The following is a 20,608-nucleotide window of genomic DNA, read 5'->3' on the forward strand; positions in this document are numbered from 1 at the left end:
TGACGTACGTGCATATCACCACGTTACCCTACTTATATATCGCTGTTTTAATTTCTCCCCTTTTTAACCTAAACGCACTCATTATCATATAGTCGGAAGCTACCGTAATATATGAAACACCACACTCTCTCTATATATATACAGATTTATATTTATATATTTAAGGCTCGCTGAAACAAAGGCATGAAAATGTGCCTGCGTGGGCCAGATAGAAGCAACGTGTCTAACACCGCATTCAAGAGATTTTGAGGGCGGTATTTTTGTCTCATGCGGCGAAGCCCGAGTTTACAATGCCTTCAAACTCAGTTATTTCATTTAGTGGTGTGCGTCATCACACAATAAGACACCAACCAGTGAGTGCACCTCCATGTCAACAATGCGCCTCCTGCACCTGTAAGAGTCACACCGATGATTTTTCGCTCACTGCACCGACGCCTGATTTGGCAGGGGACGGGACCTATTACCTATATAGTCGTGTTTACATATAACTGCAGCCAGTTTCATTAACGCAGCATAGGGTACGCCTATTTTAGATTCCTCAAATTTCACTAACACTTATGATTTGTTTCTTTTTTTTTCTCTATTATGAACGTTAGCGTTTTGTCGGAAAAAACATTTAATGCGTATCTTACCCCCGATATTGCCCTAAAAACCAGGAGACATCACAGCCTTAAGCTAAAGCCACACTCCGCCCGTACTGATAATTTCAAACGCAGTTCTTTCGCCGGACATTTCAACATTCAAACTGAATTCCTTTCCAAGGCGGTCTCTTCCATTGAGCCCATTCTTAAGAGCCATCAATGCCACGTGATGTTTTTATTAGTTGTTGTTGTTGTCGTTCTCCTCAAATTTGATGTCACATACCCACACAGGGGGATCGGCCAAGAATTGGGCCACAGAGATATTAGATTTTGAGATGTATAATTACATCGCAAAAAAATAGAAATGATTGCTAGTGAAGAGAGAAGAAAATTTAAATATGAAAAATCACAATAAAATAGGGTAATTACTAATGCACACAGTAGGAGAATACTGAGTTGTATATGTACAGATTAAAAATTCAAAGCATATTAGCAAGGCAGATGTTTTGTTTCTATTAAAAAGTTTTGAATGACGTTGAAAACAGACCTTTGGCTGTACCCAGTCATAGTGACACCGAACGATAATAAAATCTGGCTGCTCAAATTAAGACCCAGCTGTTGTAACGGCTTCTCTAAATACCGTTTTCTCATCATGTTAAAACGGCGGCAAAATAGCAAGAAATGATATTTCCTTTCCGGTTCTCCGCAGAGTGCGCAGATGGGAGAAAGCACTAAACTAGACCTGTGGTTATAGAAATTTGCGGGCGGAATACGACAACGCAGCCTGGTTAGAGAGACCTTAGTCTGCCTTGATTGACATGATTTCATACTCCAGGAATACTTGAGATGCAGGTAGTCGTCCGATGATAAAATAGATCCAGACTGCGGGCTTAATAAGGAACTCCTACGAAATCGTGCTGCTGTTATGTACGCTGTTGCCGGGAGGATAGGCAACACAGGGCCATTCAGACAGTCTTTAGCTTGTCTATCAGCAACCTCATTGGCTGTCACATTACTGTGGCCTGGTACCCACACAATATGTATGAGGCTCAAATCTGAGGGGAGGAATGAAAGAAACGTGTTTAATATTTGCGAATCTATATTCGAAGAAAGCGACAAGCACAAGGAATAAGAGTCTATAATTACAGCCACTGTTGAGTATGGTGGGTCTATGTTTGCGCAGAGCAAGCACCACCGCCAGCAACTCAGCCTGGAAAAATGGGGTAAAAGCCAGAAGACGGACTGAAAAAGTCCAGTCTTATTATGGTGTATTGCTTCATTTTCTTTTAAATTTCACATCGTCGGTATCATATTATATATGGTACCAATATGGTATATCCACTGTGTATGCAAACACCTTAACAAAGGTTGTTTTGTGCCTTAGCATTGTAGTATGTCTTTTTTCTTAATCCCACTCCTTCAATACCTCAACAGGGGCTACAGGATGAATGAATGAATGAATGAATGAATGAATGAATGAATGAATGAATGAATGAATGAATGAATGTCTAAATTTATAAACAAATAAATGAATAAATCATTATTAACGTCTCCATGTCGAATAAGAATAATAGGGCAGCGCTAGCGTCTGCCGCTTATTTCTGGTGTCTTCACAACACTGGTAATCTTTGAGATAGGACGCTGAAAATGAATAAAGGATGACGGTCAAATTAATGCGGTTACGCGAATTCCACCAGCCAGCCTTTTATTCTGTCATGCTCTTTACATATAGTGTTAACAATTATTATACTGATTTATGTTAAATGTCGCTTTAGCAAGTCATGTGAACGTAGCCAAGTGGCCTACAAGTACCATGTCTAACCCCAGATTTAAGAGCATCTGTGCGTTCTACTTTTATCTCAAAATGGCTGCCCAAGATAGTAGCTCCTTCCAAATGCTTTACTGGCCTCTTCAGACAGACGGACGGTTCCAGGTAGCAGGTATATTTATTATCATAGCCGTAATCAATCATTCGACCATCCACGCTGTTACTGTCACAGGGTAAGGTCTGGACGAATGTAACCGATGACTACAGAGGGGCAGTGGGTTCAGAAAGGCCAGCGACTGGGTGCCAGTTGTCCAGCCGAAGAACTTCAGTTTCCACGCCTCAAAGAGACACGTGCTCGCGATAAGCGCACGGCGAAGACGAGGAATGCACCTCATCAATGTCCCGTATAACGGACTGACAGACGGGCTGATGGGCGTGTCATGTGATGTCCGTTATTCAAGTGAAGAAAAGTGAATTTTCTGGACTTTTCCAGTGCCAAATATCGGTGCTTGCTTTTCGTGCATAATCAATAATGAGCGCTTCAGAAAGAAGGGATCCAGTAATATTAGAATAAACATGATTTCAATTAACCAGTGGCAGTGCAGCGTCCAGTAATCAAGTGGTACCCTTGCTTCATTTCCTATTGGGCCACGTCATGCATAATAATTTGACCCACTGATTGCTTCAAGGAAAAGGACAGTCATTGCGAACTGAATGGGTGTCATATTTCAGGGTGACATAGAAAACGACAGACCTTGCATGACATGGCACACTGGACCACGTTTTTTCTAGTATGGTTTCGTAGTCACCATAACACGTTATTAACTGACGCTGTTTTTTTTTTTTTTGGAATTGGCATCATGAGCATCATCTTCATCATAATCAGCCGGTTTATACCTACTGCAAGACAAAGGCATCTTACATATTCTTCGAATTACCTCGATCCTGTGCTAGCGTCATCAACTTGACGATTGAGAACGTGTTAACCCTATCCGCCCACCTAACTTTCTGGCTTCTCCTGCTATGTTTTCTTTTTCTTGGTACCCAATTTGTTACCGTAAGCGACCATCGGTTATCCTCTCTACACATTACATACGCTGCCTATGCCCATTTGCTCTTCTTGGCTCTGACTCGAATGTCATTAACTATTTCTCTGATCGACTCTGCAGGCTTCCTATCTCTTAACGTTACATTTGCCGTATTCTGTTTCATCGCTCTCTTGACGTCCGGAACTTAAGTAGAACCCACTTCGTCAGCCTCCACTTTTCAGCTCCATAGGCGATTACCGGAAAGATTTAACTGCTATATACTTCTATTTTGAGCGATACCGGTAAGTTGCTAGTGATTATCTGCTAGTATTTGATAAATGTTAACTATCCCATCCATATTCTCTTAGGTATTTCCTTTCCATGGGCTTTTGCGATGACGTGAGCTTAAAGCGCTCTGTTTCGATTTTGTGCGGGAAAAGCTTGGCATTTTAACACGCTGCACGGCTGTAGAGATTAGCGTTTATTCCGTTGAAAAAAATAATTTGGGTCACGCCTTCGAATCACCAATTGGCTCTGCCCACCCTGTTAGACCTATATTTAGTTGCTTATATGCCTTTGAATTGCTTGCATGTCTGCACAATCGAAATAGATAATAATTGAATAACTGATCAATTTCACGAAACTTCGAAGGAATACGTCAGTTTTGGTTGATTTAAGACCACAAATATAAAAGCGCGACAGTAAGTTGTGTCTGACGCAGCTGAGAGTATGTTACTGCAAATACTTTTTTAGATATTTCTGTTTTTCACGTTTCTTAACCTGATTGGTGAAAGAGTTGGTCACAAATATTGCATCCTGCATCTTTGGTCTGAAAACATCACGAGCGAACCCGAGCTTACACATGTGTAAAAATCATCGATCTCACGGCCTATGCCTGCGATATAGAGCTCTTCAGAGGGATCTGGGAGGGGAAGAAAGAGTGAAGAGGCAAGAAAATTCAACAACCGAAACAGTAATGCGTGGTTGCAATTTATTTTACTTTTCTCTAGACTCTTCTAACCGCCAATTTCAAGAAGGGGAAATACTTTCCTGGTGCCTCTGAAACGACATCGGGAAATCGGGATACCAAACAAAAACGGCGGTTCTTGTCCGGTGGAACACCGAGGGTTGCAGGAACAGCTGCACGTCGAATATAGATTGCCATATCACTGTGATTGCCGGCACTCCTGATGCCAACGCAACTGCCACAGAGTGAAATGTTTTTATTTGCCGCTTTTTTTAAATCGACACTTTTAGGAACGATGGAATATGTCTAGAGATTTCGAAAGTTTCTCTCGCCAGATTTAAATCTAGTCTCTGTTTCGACTGAATACTTGCAGGTGGTGCCTATAAAGAAATGAGAAATGGCCAGAGTATTAAGAAGGTCAGCCATGAACATATTAACCCTAAAAAAAACGCAAAAAAAAACACAATAATTTGAAATATTCTATGTTGCTAATCATATTATTCATGTGAGTCAAAGTTCATTTTTTCCTTGGTACATCGAGCAAAGCAATACTTTTCACATACGCAACATTGCCCCTCTTAAGTGGCCCAATGGTTAGAGCACTGGACTGGTCTAAGGATGTGGAGTCGAATTCCGGCCGCGGCAGCCGCTTTTTTCTGGGGGCAAAAGCAACGAGGCCCCTATGCCGTGCTATTTCGATGCACATTAAAGAATTCCAGGTGGTCTAAATTTCCGGAGCCCTCGACTGCGACGTCTCTCATAGCTTTAATAGGTTTGGCACGTTAAATTCTCTAAACCGTCCCAGGTGCAACATTTAGGGTGCCGGGCGCCCTTACAAAGGTTTGAAGGACTGGCAGCCGTCAATGAAGTAATGAATAAGTCGCACAGATGAATTTATAGGAACAAACCACATTCCTTCCTAAATGTCTGACCACTGAATGATGTCACCATAACGAAAGATCACCGATATCAGGGAAAACTTTATAAACATCTTGAACAAAATTTCATGTCCCAACTTAAAAACAAAATATCTTCACTGAAGCTGGATGCTGCCATATTACCTCCTCGTTGCTATCTATTTTCAGCAAAGCCAGAGGTCTCGTTGCTTTTACCTTGTTTACGCCTAATCTGTATTACAAAGGCTTTTCACTAAAACTGCGATATGAGCGAGTTGGTACATAATTAAGCAAAAACTGCGCAACAACGGAGACAGGAGGGTAGAAAGAAGACGGGACCAGCGCTGACTAGCAACTGAAGATTTTATTGAAAATAACACAAATATATACTTCATTCACAACCAAGAGCACGCATGAGCAGAATTAAAAGCCCTGACGCCTGATAACCTGAAACTTAACAACCAAGATATCGCAGTTCACAGTCATGAATGAGAACAGATGGGGTGCTAACGCATGTGTTGCGGTTTCTGTGAAAGTGAAATACCTCGCGGATTTCATTGGTTAATTTATCGCGGTGCTTGTACAGAATCTTAGTGGCTTTAAAGAGCGGACTGCATCAATCTTTGTTAGAATTAGGAGGGTTACGGTGACATTCCCTGTAGTGCAAGGCCAAGTGCGAGGTAGGGGCCCCATTCAAAGAATTGTTGTGCTCACGTATGCGGGTACCTATATATCGTTTTCCACAGGTAAAGGGAACATCCTACACTGCACCCGTGGCAACTGATGTTCCTGTTTCGCGGATGTAATCTATCATTGTCTTTACCGTTTAGTTAAGGTATAGTTTAATTTACATATTAGTTGGATACCTGATTCGTTTTACGGCTTTACATCAAAGGAGAGAGGGGGGTGCAAACTTAACATGCAAAGGAATTCAAACAATTAGTGCACATAAAAACATCGCCAATTTCCGCGAAACGTGGGGTGCAGTCGAATCGTAAAAACAGGTTTCGCTAATGTTGAAAGCAACAAATTTAGTTGGCAACATTTTTTATTTGCAGGCCGTACACATCAATGGCACGATGAGTCAGAAAATCCACAAAGAAATGATACCCATCAGCAGCATAACGGCTACTGCAAAAGCGGAAAGAAGTGCACGGCAACAAGGTGTCAGCTATTCAAAACGTAACCTAAATCCTTAATATTTCAAAGCACAAGTAACCCCAGAAGGGGAGTCTGAAATTTCTCCAGTGCGGGGTAATATTATTTTTTTAGGGAAGCCAGTACAAGGACTGAAGGTGGAAATGCTAATTTTATGATGAGTATGGTGAGCTAATATTGGTGATAGCTTAGAGCAATTTAGATAGTTTACAAGTAGCCCGAACTTGCGATCGTTAATGTTGTCGAAATGTTCAGCATTCCTTGTGATATGAGGAAACTGGGGTGAGCCCTCGTTTTAACTATTCAGAAAACGTGGAAATCCTGTCGACTAAGTATACATATAGATAACTTATCTTTAAGTATTGCGTAGGTAGTGGTTAATTTATTGTGGTGTCAAAACTACCCATAGTTTACCCAACCACGTAAGAGCAGCTTGGCCTAACAGTGAGGCAGTCTGGCGTCTTTCACTAGAGTTAGGCATTTCTGCGCAGTATAGTACGCCTCCCGAGTACGCTGTTATAGCAAGGCAGTTGGGCCATAGCCACTGGTTGCCCGAAATTTAAAAAGGTCCACCTCCCCTGTTTTTCCTGCTGAAGGGTTTCAGCGCTTCAGCGACGGTCAGCCAGTGGTTCGCTCATGATCCACCGGCACAATCGATATTTTCAGTGCGCGCTGCTTTCGAGCGGCCGAAAACCGACCTTTTCTTCAATTCTTGCCGTCTCATAAAGCTGGCGCCATCTAGTGTATGCGTTGTAAATTAACCCCTTTGAGCTACGTTTCATTCTCAGGTGGTGGCGCAATCATTACATGTCTAACGCCGACGATGGGGACGACGGCCGAGGAACTTCGGTGGTGAGCCTTAAACTACGGAAAGGGGGATGAGCCTAATGTAACCGTAAGAAATCTACGTCGCTGCGGCCGTTTATTTGAAGAAATGGCACACAGCTTTGCACCCATAAATTACAAAGCCTTATTAAAGTCGAAAATTTTTAAGTGTTCTGAATTCATCCCCAGTCCTCACTACGACGTCCCACGTACCCAGCGAGTGGCCGAGTCGCTTCCGAACAATAGACTTAGCATAAATAGAAATGACCTATACTGAAATGGCTCCTTTGCAAGCGCTTCATTTTTAAAGGATGCGGGCGGATAACTGAGGAAACGACGCTTTACCTCACGTTAAGGCGATAGCAATAAAGATTGCGCAGTCACTCGCAAGACAGGAGCAGAATGTAATGATTCAGCGTATTAAAATCGATGCTACAGAAGAATGCACACCAACCACTCAAGAGAATGACAAAATTAGCCACGAAGCAGGTTAAAGCGACACATCCGTGAATTTCACATTTTGCTGTGTTCTTTAGCAGACGCTACAGAGGCTATTTCAGCTTTTAGCTTTCCTTGGCTTTGTCAAACTAGAATTAGTTTTCGCTCTTTGAAAATAAATATGGTATTATTTTCTGAGCCTCGAACTCTTCAATCGTCTTCCATCGCAGAAATATCAAGTTTTCTTCCATGGGTAATTCATACACATTTTTTTTCTCAAAGTATTACTCCTTTCATTCCAGCTCATTTCAAAGCCATTGGAACAAATTTTGACATCGGCAAGCACTTTCAACACCTTTTTTTCGACTCCTCAGATAGCGTTTTATGTATTTCTTTTTGTGCCAGCCACGGTACCAGCTGAAAAGCAACCAGACTAATTGACATCGAGTATCGTCCAGGTAAACCTCGGCCGGGAAGTGGGATAATATGATCACTTGGAAGCAGGTTTCACACTTGGCGAAGGTCAAGTTTGATTATATTTCGAAACCATTTTTCAAGACCATCAAAAAGCTTATTCAGCTAATATCAGCCTTTTCACATGTTTTACACACGTCTAAATTGAATGTGTACAGGCCAATTTAGCAAGAAACCCTTCAATGTATAGAAAATAATTTATACGATTAGCACAAGCTCCACGCTAAATTGGGCGCTACTGTGCTCGAGCAGCTGACAAATTGTGGTAAAACTATATTTCAAGGAAGTTAAGGATTGACGTTATCCTTAAAATTTCTTACTTTAGATTTGTAATGCAAGCGTACGTTTTTCACTACACATCAAAGAAAAAGCACGAGTGCCGATTGTTTCAGATACTCTGTTTCCCGTAAATGGTTAGCATGGAATCTATTGTTTAAATTCTATGTTACCATTTTTGTAATTCTCATGATATGCTTTTTTTTTCTCATGCGTCGGCATTTCTTCTATTTCGTTGTAAACATATATGTCTGTGCTCATTGCTTTGAGTGGTGGTCACTTTTTGAAATATTGCACTGACTAGTGTCTCCGTCACAGATTGCTGGCATTCAGCTTGATACCTCAACCCGTTTTACAAAATGCATTTCCTGTAAGATGAAGGAAGTAAACGTTTCACTCACCTTCCTCAATATAAACCAGAGTGGTGGTGTTATTCGTGAATATATTCATTCAAATATATGACATTATAATGGGCACCAAGAAGAAGGAAGGACAATAGGCAAGACATGTAGCGCAAAGAAAGCATAACCGATGGTCGCTTAAGGCAACAAACTGAATTCCAAGGGAAAGAAATCGTAGTAGGAGGCGGCAGAAAATTAAGTGGGCGCATGAGGTTAAGAAGTTCGAAAGGGTCAAGTGGATGCAGCTCGCACAAGACCGGGTTAATTGGAGGAATATGAGACAGGCCTTCGCCCTGCAGTGGGTATAATCAGACTTAGGATGATGATGATGATGATGATGATGATGACGACGACGACGACGACGATGATATAGGAAACGAAATATTTTACTTGTTCGTGTACAAAAATATTCTCGTGAAATACTTTTCTGACGGTATAACATTCATTAACTAATATGAACATTTCAAGAAGTACTTTGCTTTGGGCTAGTTGGTTCATGGTTGGTTCTTTCCGAGTTTTTGTTGGTTATTTTTGTTTCCATTGTCACCTGTTCAAGCCTTCTTGTGCATCTTTTTTTTTCGGCGTTTCTGTTGGTCTTTCTGATAATCTTTGTCACCTGTTTTTGTTATTGCGGTCGAAGGGAGGATTACAAACACGTGCCGTGTTTGTGTTGGGCACGAGCGTATTGCATTGTGTGGTTGATTTCAATTTGTGGTTGATATGTTTATTTTGTGTGTTTGTACACTCCGATAATCTTAGGACTCTTTCGAACAGGTTGCTTTTATATATTTTTGGATAGCGTGCTTTACTGTGATGAATTGCTATTATTTGTTTACTGGCTGATTACACTGTGAGGTTTTCTTGTCTGTGACCAATACCGCCGGTGATCTGAGTGCTCCACGTGGATGACTTTGTGATAGGCCTTTGTGATACGGTTTGGGTGCTTCATAAATATGAAAGGGTTTGAGCGAATAAACATCAGTTGAAAGTTGGCGCCTGTCCTGTTATTTTGGTGTTCCTTCCTTGTCCTCGTCGCTTTCGCGCCGTCTTCATAATCCACTTCAACCATGAACGTTTCCGCAGAAGCTTTTCTAGCAATCATTTCTTTTGACTTCTGCTGTGTATAAACAATTTCATTCAACTAACTATTTATCTTCGTTCTTATTCCACCTTCTGCGTAATCATGTCGTCACATTAACTGCTAATATATTCGCAAATTTGGCGCTTATCCTGACCTATATTGCACCTTTAAGATATATCATTTTTCATCATTGTTTTTGGCAATACTTATCGTTTGTACACTATAACAAGTGAGGGTATGCCGTATAGGTAATTTATATGGCCGGTCTTTTCATGCAACAGGTACTGCATCTTGAGGAAAGGTCTCCCGTAACATTTCTTCACGTATTTAATCCGCAGTGTTTGAAAGCAAGTGGCATTTTTTTTAATTTTAAGTCAATGCAAAAATTGCAGGTCGAACAGCGGTCGGTTATTAAGGTGAAATCATTTAAGCGCTTAAACTCGCGGTCACCGTCCGTTCGTTACATCCAAAGGCTGCAACAGTGCCAGCTGTGACCCTTCCCCGCACCGGAGAAGATCCACTATAGTGCCTAGAATATAGATCCACTTCGCCCCTCGGCGACAGGCCACGGCGGCGAAGCGCATGCGCAGATGCGCATAGCAACAGCAACAGTGACGTCACCTGCACCCTCAAGCGGAGCGAGTACGCGCTGCGACGGCGCTCCTTCGCCAGATGTGTCGTTGTAGTCGAGTGAGTGAGTCGGACGGCTCCCAAGCGGCCCAGTGATTTCGCCGCGGTTCGGACAAGCGCAGGAAGGCGGATTCCCCAAACACCAAACGGCGGAAGACCAATGAGCCAACGCGTCAACGATGGCTCGAGGCTTCTCCTGGTACTAAGAGATGCGGAACGAAAGCGTTCGGGACGGCGCAGTGCTTCGTCTGACACGAAAACAAGGCCATGTTGGCTGTCATACGCAGTCGAAGTGGCGCGGCAAAGGCTTTCGCCTCGTATACTTTAGACTGTCAAAGTGTCCCCATAATTTTTACTCGTACTATACGAATGAAACAAAGCGACTAAAACTAATGTCATTTCGTTAGCTCCAAACTACTCCTACCCTCACTTTATTGTGCCATGAATAAAAGCGTTGTAATGGCGGAAAAAACGCGACGTTCGGTGTTTTACCTCTTTGACACCTGGAAAGCATGGTAGGTGGCGAGTGGAGATAGGAAAATGGCCCGGTTCAATATGAAGGAAACGGGCCGAGACGCCGGTAAGTGACAGGCACAGAAAGTCGGCAAAAATCAAATGATTAAGAATCACTAGTAAAAAAAATAAAAGAATAATTCGAAGCCCAGAAAATACATGATAGTTTATTGCCTCCCATAAAAAGTACTTGGCGCCCCCGTACATTTTTCTTGATGTGCTCATTGCATTCGTCTATTCTTAAACCAGTTTCTCTCGATCTAGCTTCTAGATTGCGTTAGTCCTTCGTCGCCTGTCCAATTATGTCCCCGGCGTGATAAAGTAATTTGCCAATGATACCCAATCTACGTTTTCCAACGCCGGCTGCTAAACCCTATCCGCGTTAAATTCGTCTGGCCACTCTACTCATTTCCTCCTGTATACCTTTGTTTCTGTGCAGGGCGCTTTCAATTTGTGTAACTGACTACAGGTTACCTTCTCTCCCTGCTAACAAAGGATTCTACTCTTCTTTTGATGTTTTGCGTAAACCTAACGAGCCCGATGTCATCAACCCGTGTCGCAATATTCCAGGTAAGGCTCTCTAGGGTTTACAAAAGTAATGAAATATGTAATGAGAGGAAGCCTGCTCCATCTTATATATATCAGACTGGATGCCAAGAATAGTCGTGCAATCTATCTAACGCGATATGGGGCAACGAGGAAGAAGTAGCAGGATCCTTTCGTCCGATGCCCTGTCGCTTTGCCAGTTCCTGCGTCTACTTGATATTGGATTACCCATTGCGCAATTAATTTGTAATTGAAAATATTGATGGGAACGTCTTTTGCAGCCATCTTGCGCGAGCCCCATGGCGATCCGCTTGAAAACTAGGCCTCCTTTTGCACGAACTCCCTGGATTGTAGTGTGGGCTAGCTCTCGCTACCCAACTGTCATCACAGCGGAAATTCATATCCGCGCGAGGTGATCGATTGCATATCCCTTCCAAAGGATGTAAAATGCCGTGCCTCGGATATTGAGCGCCTTAAAGGTGTATTCAATAGCAGAACAGAAGGTGAAGCAAGATCAGGGATTCTTTAAACGGTTTTTTATCGATAGCATTCGCATTGGCTTATTAGCTATCAGTATTCAGTTACGTTGGTATAGTCTTTTTTTTGCAATAAAAAGTGGCTCGAATTAAAGCTGATTCTTTCCACAAGGATACTTTGTCTTTCCTCATTTTGAACTTAGAGATAGTCACGATTGGGAATACATTTACCAATGTAATAAGAAGAGGATATCAGTAAACAAGCCTTCAACCTTATCTCTGCAGAAAAATGCCGTTAAGGTACAATGTTCCTCGTGCAGTAACGTCTGAAATATTTGATTAATTGATTGATTCATTGATTGATTGATTGATTGATTGATTGATTGATTGATTGATTGATTGATTGATTGATTGATTGATTGATTGATTGATTGATTGATTGATTGATTGATTGATTGATTGATTGATTGATTGAATGGTTGGTTCACTGAATGATTTTTTAGTCGCGCGATGATAAGTCTTCACTTTTATATTATTCACAGGGTACCTATTGAGGATGGGCCTGCATATTTTGTGACTCCTCGGAGCTGTCGGTGCCATTGTGAGGACGCTCTGACACTGGACGCATTGGACAATAAAGGGCTGCGCAGCCGACAGGTTAGCATGTCGCCCTAGTGTCCCTCCAAACATCATCGAAAGACCGGGCACTTTTGCTTACCTCCAGAGAGCTGTCACAATGTGGTAATTGGTTGTAAGTGCCGGCTGATATTAACACAATGTTCAGTCATAACCTTTCCTGAGTGTAGTAATTAGTTGCAAGTGCCGGCTGATATCAACAGTGTCCAGGCATGACATTTCCTCCCTCAATAAACCATTATGTCCACTGCTCAGTGGCGCATAGAAACAACTCTAATCGGAAAGTATGCAGAGAATACAAACTAAATGTAACCAAGGATTTAAGTAAATACGATGCGTGCTATCTCCAGTGACACCAGCCAAGAGGTGTTGAAAGTCGTCTAGCCTCATCTGCGATATTTTTTTTGTTCGCTAAAGTTTATTTTTAACACCGAATATTTGCGTTGCAAAAAGGTAAAAATTAAAAAGTTGTAGGTCACCTTGTAAATAAATCGTAGTTGTATATAAACATTTTAGGAAAATTTGCGATGACCGTGGACTCGGCTGGATCCGACGTACAGGAAAAAGGAAAGCAAAGGCGGAGAAATGCATAATTTACTGTATATTACAAGCATTGTATATTCTCTTTTGTCAGTGGGTCCAATATCGCTCGGTAGGCTATTTTTTTCTTCAGTTTATTTATTTCTGCTGCTCATACTTTACCGCTGTGCGGGCTACGCTCGCTAATGCGTAGGAGCTTGCGGTTGAGCCTGCAGCAAATACTTTGGCTGTAATCATTATTTCAGATTGCCGGCAAGAACAACTTTGTATTTTAACGCGGTAGCGTTAAGGAGCTCGTGTCGCAGAAAAGCCGGTATCGTCGGTGGCGTTGGCCGTGAGCGATAAATCCCGGCATGCACTTCATAAATAAACACGCACTTCATAAATAAAAAGCAACTTCCAAGATGGGCTGGGTGGGAATCGAACCAGGGTCTCCGGAGTGTGAGGCGGAGACGCTACCACTCAGCCACGAGTTTTTTTTTTTTCTTCATTGCCTGTTTTGAGTTCACATCAATGCAAAAAAGATCCACAATAATGGTAAAACTCGCAACAACCAGACTTCGGCTGTCACGAAAGGTTTAAAATTTCTTGAGGACAGCCAGTTCATCGAGAACACTGATCCAGTCAGGTGGATCAGAAAGCACCCGGTACGTTTCTCTAAGGAGCAGCACACTCTCGATAAAGTTCTCGCGTACAGAACGCGTGTTGACATCTGCATGTTGCACTTGCATCCTTGTTTCCACAGGCTGTGGAGCCACGGTTCGATGCTTGAAAGCGGTACAAAAGCGCTTCTAGTGAATGCGGTGTTGCCTTAGAAACGTGCCGTAGAACGTTATACTGCGGTGTATATCGGTAATTATGAGCATGTTACCTACAGAAGTCGCAGTTACACGAGTAGCGCAGTACTTTTCCGCTACATTTCTTCTGTGCTCTACGCACATGCAGAGCCATCTTGCGACAAACACAGAAGAACCCCTACTCTCAATGTGCGGCGCTGCCCCTACACGTGGCGCACCACTCGCCCCTGACGTTTCGCCGTGCACCCTCACAGGTTGTAGAATCAAGCGTCTTTCCTTTCTTTAGATCACTATCTTCGCTCACCCGCTTCTCCCCTTCGGGCCGCGCGGGTACCGGTGCGAGGATGCCCCAATACCCTTGCGTTTAATAAGTTTTCTCGACGAGGTGCAATAACGCTATCGCGTTCCACTCTTGAAGGCGAAGCTTAAGCGTCCTCCAAATTTTTGTTAGGCATGGTACTCTACATTATACAATTTATGTTTTAGTTGTACGTTGATTGTCAGTGCATGATGCGAGGATCAGACCTTCGCCAATCGTGCTTGATCGCTTAAGTCTTCCTCCGAAACTCTTGAAATAAGAAACCGCCAGGTGCGCAACGACTTTCAAGCACGAAGCGTATTGTGGCAGATGAATTTTTATATGCGACTTATATCTCGGCTCGCAGTTTTCCGACTTCCGAATTTTTTGAAAATTATACTAGACCAGTTGTATGGTCGATACCAGTGACACACATAGCATCAAAAAGCTAATAACAGCGTTTTCTTCTATTGTACCAATGTAACTCTCGCAGAGCGTCGCTAGCAATTCCCAGTGAGAAAGAAATACTGCTTTCGCATTGGGAGACACTAGAGGACGCTGAGCTTTGCAATGAGGTTATGATTATATTGCGGTTAAGATTCATCCTATCTTACTGCTAAAAGTTTTGCCATTCTTAATCTCTTCTTATTTCGGTTATAGTCGCGAACCCTCCTTTTACTTCTTTTAAATTATGTCGTTTTCTGTCATTTTCACTTTTGCATTAGTCAAAATTCCGTAAAGTGAGGATAGTTAGAAGGCGCAAAAATGCTGCAGAAGAGGCTGCTAGCAGGAAGATCGCACACCGCTGCCATTAAATACTACACCGTCGTCCTCCGCCTTGCATAGCTTCAGTGAGGTCTGACATTATTGGCTAAAATTATAACGACGGTAAGGGCTAGTTTGTCCCACTACAGCAGCGCCCACGGAGAGCTAGATAGAAAATAAATCTTCTCCCCAATCAGAGTCGCGGACTCTACATCAGCCATTATTCCAAGTTCGAATACTTCATTGCCCCAGCATAAACAATGGGCGCCAACTATGTTTTGATCCCTAGTACAAATTCACTGATTAAAGATACCCACCGCAGTAATTGACCATTTTTAGAGTAAGCCTTTCTACATATATATGGCGCCTGAATGGCATGCCTTTGTTGTTTTCAACTTGTTTGCATAAGTCCTTCATGTGTTTAGCCTGCAAATAAAACAAGTATCTTGGTTAGTGTACGTATTCTGAGTTTTTTACCCAACTTGTCATAACACTGATTTTTTCTATTCACTTTTACTTGCATGTGGGAAAAATTATTTGTCACTTCTCTTTTAACATATGATAGGATAACGACCTCATTGTATTTGGGCGCGTTCTGAATAATGTCATCCATTTTATATTTTCAACTACGACCATGCCTTCAGCATACAATTAATAAAAATGAATTATTTAATTATACCTTCACTATACTATAGAAACGCGTTTTGTCCGTATTTTACGCTTCTCTGCACCCATCCTTGCTTGAGGCACCTCGCAACGCGACGGAACGTTTTGCTTTGCACATATAGTTCGACAATTTTCGGTCATGTATGCTCGCTTCATCCTTACTGTTATCCCTACGTAACTCTGAAAATTGAAACATTATTTCAATGGCGCCTACCTCATTATTAAATAACCTCAGTACTTTCTCTTGAAAAATATGTGCCCACATAGAGATGGCAGCAAAAATGCTCACGAGTATCCCCTACGCATTTGTGTAATCAACAGCCCCTTATTCTCCTGAGGACAAAAAAATGACAGAAAATGTTTCTAATCAATGGCAAATATATTCTTCCCCATTCTTGTGGGCGTGTATTAGGATGCCGGAAAACGAAAAGAAATCCTGAAAAAGTCAACCACAATATATCCACTGCATGGCGAAAGCCTCTGACGTATTCCCCCAATTAATCCGGTCCTGTGCTAGCTGCATCAACTTGACGCCTGCGAGCTTTCTAACCGCACCCACCCACCTGATTTTATGCTGCCCCTGCTACGCTTTCCTTTTCTTCTAATTCCATTTGTTACTATTTTCGACCATCGGCTATAAACTGTTTGACCTACACGCCCTGTCCATGACCATATTTTGTTCCTTAATTCCACAAAAATTTCATTAACTCGAGGTATTTCACTGACCCATTGTGCAAGCTACCGATCTCTCAAGAGAGCTCAATATAACGCTTGTAACCATAAATAGAATGTTCTCTATAGTGTAAAGTGGATAGTTTATTCACTATATACAACGTAACTGTCACCAACTAGTCCCATTGAAAGTTTTCGATCGGGCTCAGTGAATCGGTAGAATAAAAAATGCATACTATTTGTAACAGTAATCAAGTAATGAATATACACCTTTCCATTTTTTTTCCGAACGCGCAAATGTCTTCATGTGAGTTGATAAGCGCCGTGCGACGGAGAACAGCAGCAAAATCAGCATGAATACACCATGCCAGTAGGGAACAGTCTGGCGCGCGCTTTCTTCGTAGAGGCTTTTTCAAGCCGGACCGATACCTAATTTCTTTTGAACCCAATATAGTTTTTTCTTTAGTTTTCTGTACGCTGCTAATACAAAAAAAAAAACTGTTACGAATGAAAATAGAGTACCGAAACATTTCCTGTAGAAAAGGTAGCTTTAAATTTATATGCGAAATAAGTTAATCAGATGTCGGTGCGACAGTGCTGCAAGTTGTGAGACGCCTTTCACCTGCTTTCTGTTCTGTGAGAGCCGAGAAATCCTTATTCAGGCTATAGTTTTTATTTCCTTCTTGGTATAGCGAGAAGAAATACATTATTTTTTAGCAGGATATTTGGAAAGCCCTGGACCCATTCTTTGCAAGATGAAAGTTTCTTATCGACATCAGTTGCAGTGAGAAACACCTTCTTTCGGGGCCGTAAAGTGAGGCGCGAACCATAGAAAACAGAGAAAAAAAGATTCCAAATGCGCGCATATAATCAGCATGTGTATATCGCACCCCATCCAAAAGATACCGCTTGATGTCCCATTTATAACTTAATGGCAGCGTTTAGAAAAGATAAATGATAAAGAAGATAACGGTGGTGAAAGGAAGCTTGAATGTGGTCCAGTTCCAGAACAGCCCAACAGAGAGCAGCTGCACAGAAATGCTGATAACGCTATCGTGGCTATCCCTGTACAGTCTACCACCGTGCTCCGTTGCACGCCGTTTAACAACTTGGCGGTCGGCGGTCGCGCGTCCAAGACAAAACATTGGGAGTGGGCACACTTGATTTGCATTGTAACCACATAGAGCTGTAAGTACAAAGCAATCAGGAAGTCTAGAAAGACTACTGAGAAAGGAAATGGAGAGGAATGTTTAATACGCGAAGCGTCGGGAGGTTAGGCACACTAACTATTGATCATGCTACTGCTAACTAGGGTGGAAGGAATAGAACAGAAAATAAGAAAAAAAAACGCTGTTGAGAAGTCGCACAAGATTAGACTCCTGGCCTGCCGTAACAAAACGACGGCGGCCTCAAAGTTGCCAAATTCGTCCGCACATTTAATGTTTAAAGCACTCGTTCAAACTAGATCAACTTCGGATTAGAACAGCCGGTTCGCTCACCATCATCACAGCTTGAGGACTATCCAGGTGCAGAGACCCAACCCCGCTTTGTCTATCGCGTTAATTTGGTTGTCTGCTGGCAATTCATACACCAGACGCTTTGATGAACCCAGCTCATCTCTGGAAGCACAGAGTGGTATGAAAACCGTCACGCTGGTCTCAACTCATCGACACGATCAGAAATGAGGTATTCATAAGCTGTAAGAATATGCCTGTTAATTTTGCCCAATGATACCGCAGCCTTGACAGGCTGTACGATATTTTTGATGAAAACGCTTTTCCTGTTGAACTAGTTTCGTTGGCTAGAGACTTCAAGCCCCGTATTCTGTCGACATATTGCCGAGTTATAAGCAGCTGATTGCTTGGGCAGGTGCTTAAAGATGGGATGGTGAGTTGGTCCATCCCGCGCCCGCACAAATTAGCTTCCGTCCACCTATAGGCACTGAAGATGGGCTGGCTGTTTTGACCTCGCAAGTTCTGTCGTCCACTCGCAGCCGCAATGTACGTACCATTCTCGCGATGGATGTCGAAAATGCGTATGATAACATTATGTTTTAGCCAAAAAAAATGGCCTATCATCATTTTCTCTTTGTTCATGCGGAATTTTATGTGAAGACGTCCATCACTATTTCCGATATTTCTCCATTACAGCTCCTTTTATTTCTCGTTTAAAGACACTTTGTTCATCGGAAATTACACCGAATAATTACGCCTCTTTCTCAGAAATCTCGCTTCTTGTGTAGTTCTGACCGAAATGGTGAACCAAATAAGCAACAATATTCTCAACTATACACGTTGATTTTCTACCCCTAACCCCTAACCGCCCCCCCCCCCCTTTTTTTGTGTTATGAGTCTTTTGTGAACCTTCTTCGCTATCTTCGGAATATTCTGTTTATCTCAATAGTGTTGCTTGCAATTTGCACTGCACACTAAAATTTGTTCTTTCATTTTTATTTGAACTAATTAAGAAATATTTTATCTGCAAATACGGTTTATGTGTATACGTTTTGTGTTTGTTTTAGGGCAGCTTGTCTTCTGTTATTCTTTTTATCTGATCTAGCCCTCGGTTCCTCATAGAATTTGTTGTGCAACTTCTTGGTTTGCTTCGTCTGGCAGGCACTTCGGACATTAACCACGTCCTGGCAGGCATATTTTGCTGCCGCCAACACTCCGCTTCTGTTGGTCATTAGCACCAGCGGAGACCCAATGTTCCTGTGCTTGAGGCCTACTGTGGAAGGGGCGAGGGTCTCGCCGGAGACTCACGCAGACCCCCTACCACGCTCTTCTCAGGGGAGGGCTCCGTTCTTTGGGCATGCCTGATCTGCTCGCCTTGAGGGTGCAACAAAAACTACGGCGTGGAACTTTCAGCCATTTTTGCCGAACGGCTATGCTCTTCTGAGGCAATATGTTTACTTGCCTGAGCAATTCATGACTGTGGTGCAGAGATCTGAGCCACTCCCGCCTGACGGATTTGCCTTATTGAGGCAACGTCCCACCGAGACCACGCACCTTTCTTGCCCAAAGCTAGGGCATGAGAGATCAACAAAGGCTATTAATAAGCATGCTCTATACAGCGCATCTGCTGCCTTCCACATCAATATTTAAAAATTTGCTCTTGCTTGTGGAGTATTGGACTATTTTACGGTATGAGATCGATTGCATAACACTTTTCTTCTTTCTATTCCAGTGGTCGAAATTTCCGCAGTCCTCCACTACGGGGTCTCTCATAGCCTGAGTCGATTTGGGAAGTTTAACCCCACAAACCAACCAACCTTTTCTTTTTTGCATTTTTAAATCTGTTGTATGGTACCTGCTAATGTTATTACCATTGCGCTTCTTTCCTCTGTTCACCTCTTTTTTTACCATTTTTGTATGTACACATTTATACGCAATTTCTCTTTTCATGTTACCTTAATTATTTTCCGTCGACCGGTATATCATATGTTCACTTTTTAGGCAATTTTTTTATGTGTACGTAATGTACAGCTTTCTTCCACCCTATTCGAATCGAATTTTATTCTATAATGTCATAGTAATGAACGTCTTCTCAAGCTGTCAAGGATTTCATGCGTCATGTTTTTTGTGTCTTTGTGCTTCCATTTGTTTTGTATGCGCGACACTTTTTAATGCTTTTTTTTATTTCATTTCAGAGATTGATAACCGCATTATAGATCTTTTTCTAGGCTGTAGTGGGCTTAGCATATTCCATTGAGTCAGTAATCAGTGAGTGAGTGAGTGAGTGAGTGAGTGAGTGAGTGAGTGAGTGAGTGAGTGAGTGAGTGAGTGAGTGAGTGAGTGAGTGAGTGAGTGAGTGAGTGAGTGAGTCAACTTTATTGAAAGTTATATTTTTGTATAGTGGCTAATCCTTAATGCACAATTTTTGTGTTCTTGCTCTCTCTTCTCTTGCAGGTTTTGGCTACTCACGGACGTTTTCTTCTGTGCCTCCTTCTTTCCTGGACATCTTCATCGTTTTGTGCATTTCTTCCCTTGTTTTTGTTTCTCTCTTTTGTCCTTTTTGCACTTCATAGAACTGATTTTTGCGAAAAGATAGTTGTATTTGTTCATTTTTGTATCTTTATAGTATTGTATATAGATATATTACATCCATGTTTTTTCCTCTTGCAAGTGCTCTTTTGTCATCCGATTCAACGACGCTTAGCCAACTCACGTGCCTCTA

Source organism: Amblyomma maculatum, chromosome 11 (genome assembly GCF_055883805.1).
Source record: "Amblyomma maculatum isolate TAMU_Amacu chromosome 11, ASM5588380v1, whole genome shotgun sequence".
Taxonomy (NCBI): domain Eukaryota; kingdom Metazoa; phylum Arthropoda; class Arachnida; order Ixodida; family Ixodidae; genus Amblyomma; species Amblyomma maculatum.